Source organism: Myotis lucifugus, unplaced genomic scaffold, assembly GCF_000147115.1.
Source record: "Myotis lucifugus unplaced genomic scaffold, Myoluc2.0 scaffold_3346, whole genome shotgun sequence".
NCBI classification, from domain to species: Eukaryota; Metazoa; Chordata; class Mammalia; order Chiroptera; family Vespertilionidae; genus Myotis; species Myotis lucifugus.
In genome coordinates, this window is record NW_005874394.1 from 1 (window position 1) to 6,583 (window position 6,583).

Consider the following 6,583-nt stretch of genomic DNA (forward strand, 5'->3'; position numbering starts at 1 on the left):
AATAAAAATATATTTTAAAAAAGAGAGACTGGTGATGGAGTGAGGGTGAGGGACCAGGGGCCTAGACCAGCTGTGGGCAAACTATGGCCCGCGGCCCGAATCCGGCCCGTTTGAAATGAATAAAACTAAAAAAAAAAAAAAAGACCGTACCCTTTTATGTAATGATGTTTACTTTGAATTTATATTAGTTCACACAAACACTCCATCCATGCTTTTGTTCCGGCCCTCCGTCCAGTTTAAGAACCCATTGTGGCCCTCGAGTCAAAAAGTTTGCCCACCCCTGGCCTAGACCCTCGAGGGCGGTGCTCTGATCAGAACGGGTTAAAGGGGAGGCCAGGTTCTTTGGGGAAAGGTGAGTGAAAATAGAGGAATTGGTTCCTGATTCTAGTTTGGGAAACTGATGGAGTTACGTAACCCGAAGTCTACAGCTTAAGGAAGGGTTCGGCCTGTGATACTGAGGACAGTGGCAGGGGATGCATCACCTCCTTTCTCAGGCCTGCAACGCGGTGCAGGCATACCTGGAAGTGCCGTGAGGTTGTGAGGTAGCACAGGTAGGTGAGTGACTCATAGGATGCAGTGTAGTGTGGGTGTCGCTGGAACCGCTCCAGGAGGAATGTGTTTATTCCCCCGGTTGACGGGTGTGTTGGTAGCTGATGGCTGACCACTGAGACCCGCAGAGCCCTGCCTCGCCCAAGGATGTGCCTCCTTCCCTGGGATCAGCTACATCCAGTGACTGGATAGGTGTGTGGGCGCTAAGGCTCAGCTTCCCCGCCACGTTGGGACAAGTCTGCAGCCCCAGCCTAGCTGCAGAGCCCACGGGATGGGCGGAGACTTGCTTGTGACTGTCCCTTGCCCCTGCACCCTCCCCGCAGCCAGACCTGCTTCCTTCACTGGCCCTCCAAGGCAGGTTTTGCTCCTGAGTGAGTGCGCTCCCCGATAAACTCCCTGCACGCCAGCCTCCATCTCCGAGTCTGCTTCCCAGGGAACCCAACTTGCAACAGATGGTAAGATCTTGGCAGAAGGCTTTTAAGGACTAGAATATCAGGTGTTGCTTTTTGGCCAGGATCTTAGACACGATACTGCAAATCTTGAGTACAGAGCTGAGAAGGAAAATAATATTCTGAAGGCCCGGGCTCTGGGTCCAAAGGCCCCTCCCACACGTCAGCGATATAGAAATGATTGGGATGCAGTGCTACAGTTAATGAAAGACCAGAGGGGCTAATAATTCAGAAGAAGCAACGAGCATTAATGACGTTTCCAGATGTATACAGCAGACGTAATGTGATAAGGAGACTATCTGACTTTGTTGATGGCAAAGTTGCAGGGTTTGCAAATACTGAGGTCAATGAAAATAAAAGATGTAATTTTCCCCCACGAAAATCATGGCACCCCTGAATTCCATGCATGGATTCCCTGAAGGGGGGAGGGGTGTAACACACACATTAGTGTTACAATGTCTGTTAATACTTTAAGAAAGTTCTAGATAGTTTTATATAAATGTGTGTTAGTGACCCACTTAGCCAGTTGGATGCCACGCTCCAGGGCAATAAAATAACAGTAGATCAGAAGGGTTCATCTCTGCTCACCAGGGGTCTTACTGATTAGCACAGAGAATAGCACAAGTGCGTTTTCACCGGTGAAATTTGTGTAGAAATGGGCTCTCCTTAGTGCTGTTCAAGATTAGCGGATTGGCTGAAGTGCTCTGAGACCCGCCTCATGCCGCATGGATGGAGCGTAAGGACCCATCAAGGCTTGTCCTGTATTGTCAGGGAGGTGCCTGTGTGCAGCCCTGGGGTGGGAGGCCAGCTGATTGCCTAACAGCAAACACAGGGATGACACACTCCTGCCTCTGAAATTTGGTTGTCTCGTCCTTAAGAAACAACTAACAGGCAAGCAAATCAGCTAAAAAGTCCGAAAGCTGGAACATCACCAAGTTTATAATTATGCTTGTTAATCAATAAAAATAGGTGAGGTGAGGTGAGTTTGGTGTGAGGGTCACTTTCAGTATAACCAGTGGCGAGGTAGCAGAGAAGTAGCCCACCTCAAACATTCCAGAAAAGTCTTACATCTATCAAAAAGAGCCCAAGAGGTTGTGCCTGACCATATTGGCTTAGGTCAGTTTGCAAACTGGACAGTTAAACTGTCAGCCTATAATCATTTAAGCCACCACCAGTACTTCACAGAAGGCAGGCTGAGGGGAGGATCGCAGGCTCCATGATGGGCACAATGCCATTCTGCAGGCAGATTCTGGCGTTACTGGCCAGAACGTCGGTGTTTTCCATGACGGCGAGGGTTGAGGGGGTGTGTTCACCAATCTTCAGCACATAGCGCCACTCGGCAAAGTCAGATCCATCCTTCTTGTACTGGGCACAGCACTCAGACAGCCCATCCAGCCCTTTGGTAGTAGTCTCTGCCAGGGGTACCATACCCTTGCCCACCTTGATGCCCACAACACCACCCTTGGATCTGATAACTTGGGGGAAGGGACGCCCATCATCTGTCTTCTGATAGAGCATCTCATGGAAGAGGGTGACACCCCAATACAGGGGTTCTTGCAGTCATCGGCCGTCACCAGTAGCTGGCAGGAGAAGCGCTGGTCTCCTTGGGGTTCTCAGTGCCAATGGACTGCAGCCGTGTGGCAGTGCTCCCAGTGGACTCATCTGCAGCCAGGGTGCCCTTGCTCAGAGCCACGATGCGGTGAGCAAAGTCAGATGCCTCTTCCTTTTGCTCTGGGGTCAGCCCTGGGTATTGGTAGGGCCTGGGGCCAGTCAGTTCCTGGCCCAGGAGAGAGGCGGGTTTATGTGTGCAGCCGTGGAGGGCAGCGGGCTGGCGAGTGGACTCTGGATTTAATTCTTGTTCCGGGTCAGGTGGAATCTTTTCAATGACTCCAACGCGAAGGCTTCTGCAGATGTCTTTAAAATAGTTATATTCTTGCAAATGTATTCTACACTACCCAGCCCTCAAATCTGTGATATTTACATAACTCAGATGTCTGAGCTGGGGGGTGTGCCACTGATTAAGCGTTGAGGAATTTAGACTTTGAGACTTACAGAGATGATTCCCGTATCCTTAAAAATCCTCTTGTTACGTACGTAGACGGCATTGCCTGGATCTCTCGGGGGGCTTATGATTTCTGCAATATTCACTAATTCCACCCATTTTTCTATCTATCAACAACATACCTGGTCTACCATTTCTCATCAGTAGATCCCTGCATTAGTTTGGGTCAAAGGTGAATATTTGTATTACACAGTTATTAGCTGCTCAGTGGTGTGCTGGTTAATTGGGAGGGAAGCCCTGACTTGTAGCATTTGCCAGCTTCTGTGGCGTTAATATTCCCACCATATAATGTCAAGCTACTGATGTTTAACAACTGTCTCGCAAACATCCTAAAGACTTACCAAAGAGCACCCCATTGGAGCTGTGTGACCTTTATCGATTTATTTAATATCCTTGGGCTTGTTTCCTTGTCTGCAAAGTGTGGATATTATTAGTGCCTACTTCCTGGGGAGGGTGTGAATATTAAACAAGCTGATGGGTGAACGTGCTAGCCAGCGCGATTGTATGCACTCAATAAGTAATGGTTGCAATCATTGTTACAGTTTACAAACACCTGATTATATCTGATGAATTAAGCCCCAAACAAACAAATTTCACAGATTGCCAGATAGGTGGGTCATGTATAAGTCATTTTGCTGCATATGAGTCTTTTCTGAGTAGGATCTGGTTCACTTTCATTTAGCAAAAGATATTTCTATAATTGCTTCAAGAGTGTCCTGCTAGTATATTGTTGGAGTTTCAGGGCTTTGTCATCTAAAAAAAAAAATCTTTTTGCTTTTCATGATTCAAAAAAAGCACACCTTCTTGAAAGCTTGAAAAATGTCCCTTCTGATTTTCACTTTCATATCCAGAAAGGACTAAATTATCCCGGCTCCTTTGTGTACTTCAGAGGGAACAGAAATGGACTTGCCTGCTTAATGCAGCTAATAATATAGCACACTTTGCTGTCAAACAGCTTTATCGATTGGCAACACTACCTGTGAATGCCCTACCTGCTGCCTTTGGAAGGTATATTAATGGCCAGCTCCTGAAATTCTGGCAGAGGCAGCGTCTGAGTTAATGGTTTCGGTGAGAGCTTCTAAAAAGTCTATGGGAGGAGTTATAATCTTTCATTTTCATAATGAAGTGTCAAGATGTGTCTGCCCGCATGGTAGAGAATACCTAACAATGGCTGGGGCAATCAAGACATTTAATTATCTCTCACAACAAGATTTCTGCAATGGGCAGTTCCAGGTTGGTGCAGGGGCTCACTGATGACTTCCCACCTCCCCTCTGTCATCCTCATCATGTGCCCTTTGGTCTTCCGCTGGTTGCCTCATGGTTGCAACCTGGCTGCTGCAGCTCCAAGTATCTCCTCCTTATATAACCATGTCCAAGACAAGAAATGAGGAAGGGAGAGTGGTAGGAAACTCTTTCCACTTTTTTAAAAAAATATATTTTATTGATTTTTTTACAGAGAGGAAGGGAGAGGGATAGAGAGTTAGAAACATCGATGAGAGAGAAACATCGATCAGCTGCCTACTGCACACTCCCTACTGGGTATGTGCCCGCAACCAAGGTACATGCCCTTGACCGGAATCGAACCTGGGACCCTTGAGTCCGCAGGCCGACGCTCTATCCACTGAGCCAAACCGGTTAGGGCTCTTTCCACTTTTATCAGGAAGCAAAACATTTCCTGGAAGCCCCTGAACAGACTTCTTTTCGTATCTCATTGGCCAGAACATGGGCTCATGGCCACCTCCAGCAGCAGTATCTGGAAAATCACAGTAGGTCACCATGTTGGTTTAGAACCACTCATGATATATCCCCTGGAGCTTGGGGAGGAGTCCTTACTCCCTGAACTCAAGGGCTCTGCACCTCATATCAGAGCAAAACTCAAGTTCAGGGTTCTATTAGTAAGGAATGGGGGTATGGAGGGGTGGGGCAATATCTGTCATATGTAATGAATAAATGTCACATGTATGACCCTCACATGTTAAATTTGACTCTATGAGGCGGGTCAGGTAGACTAGTGGACACCTGATCCTGCCTGCCTGATGTCCATTCCTCTTTCTTCTGTTGGCCAAACCTTCATTCTCCTTTGGAGAATTGCCTCTCCCTGACCCCGGAAACACATGCAGTGGGTGGAGACACCCAGGGTTCAGGTGATCCATCGACCAGCCCTCTCAGCCTCCTGCTCACAGCAATTATTTCAGGGATGGGCATAGGACTCAATCTGGTTCGATGAGCCTCAATCCTAGGAGATTTTTGGTAACTGTCAGAAAAGATTCGATTTCTTCAGGGGTTGCTGGGAGGATGTGGGTGTTGCCCTCTCGGGGGTGGAGGGGTGCGGGGGAGGGTTGCTTGTCTGAGAGGAAAGCAGGCCAAGAAGTGAAGAAAGACAGGTTGCTGCCAACATTGTCTGAGTGCCTGATTCCAACTGCGGCTCGTCTTCTCAAATTCACACACACGAGCCATTATAGTTCTTCTTTTGCTTTTACCAGTCTGTGGGGGTTTTTGTCTGTTGTCATAGAAAGAGCCCTAAGTTACCTTCTATGTGAAACTTTCCTGACCTCCTGACAACTCTTTTATTTTTGACTGCACTGACCTCAGACCTCAGGCTCTTACTGCCTTGCTGCCTTGCATTGCTTTATTCTTTACTAGAGGCCTGGTGCACGAATTTGTGCACAGGTGGGGTCCCTCGGCCTGGCTGGTGATCAGGGCTGATTGGGGCCATCTCACCCAGGGCTGGCAGGCCCGGGGGTGGGGGGCAGAGGGACCATAGGAGGTTAGCTGGCGGGGGCGGGGAGGGGCGGTGAGGGAACACGGGAGTTTGGCTGTGGGAGCACACCAGCCACCAGGGGGCAGCTCCTGTGTTGAGCATCTGCCCCCTGGTGGTCAGTGCGTGTCATAGCAACTGGTTGACCCATCCAGTCATTTGGTCGTAACAGTCACTTAGGCTTTTATATATATAGATGTATACAGATTGCAAAGCTTCTCGTGGCAAGGACCGTAGTAGCCAAGAGCAGGGATGCTGGACACCTGACTCTGCTGTTTCTGGGTCGACCACTCTGGGCAAGCTGTTCAACATCTGCAGTCCATGGCTTTCTCATCTGTAAAATGGGGATGATAACAGCTCTGTGTGTATTAGTTTCCTGCGGCTGCTGTAACAAGCTACCAAAAATGCTTATGAAGCTTCTTCACACAGCCATGAGGGATGAGTATGCCCCCACTGCACCTGCACCTTGTAGCAACCAATGGAAATGTGAAAAATTCAAGGATGGCCACTTCACTTGGCTGAACTGGCCAGAGGCCTTGGCCCAGCCCTGTGAGATGAAGCTACTTGGAAAGGAAGATTCCGGAGCTCACTCTGCCACATAATCCATCCCCACCCCCACTTCCAGGCCAAATCCTGAGGGGGGTGGGGAACTGGAGTTGGGTTTCCGGGGATTGGAGGATTGCGTCCCACCTAGCTCTGGAATCACCACAGAGTGACATTCTCATTCAGGGACAGCCCAAGGTTGGATTACATCCCTAGCAAGTC

General features: G+C 48.7%; 1 pseudogene; it reads right to left on the reverse strand.

Moving 5' to 3' along the window:
• Positions 1–2,177: 2,177 nt before the first annotated feature.
• The window catches only part of LOC102437393, a 10,687-nt pseudogene continuing 6,281 nt past the window's right edge, over positions 2,178–6,583 (reverse strand).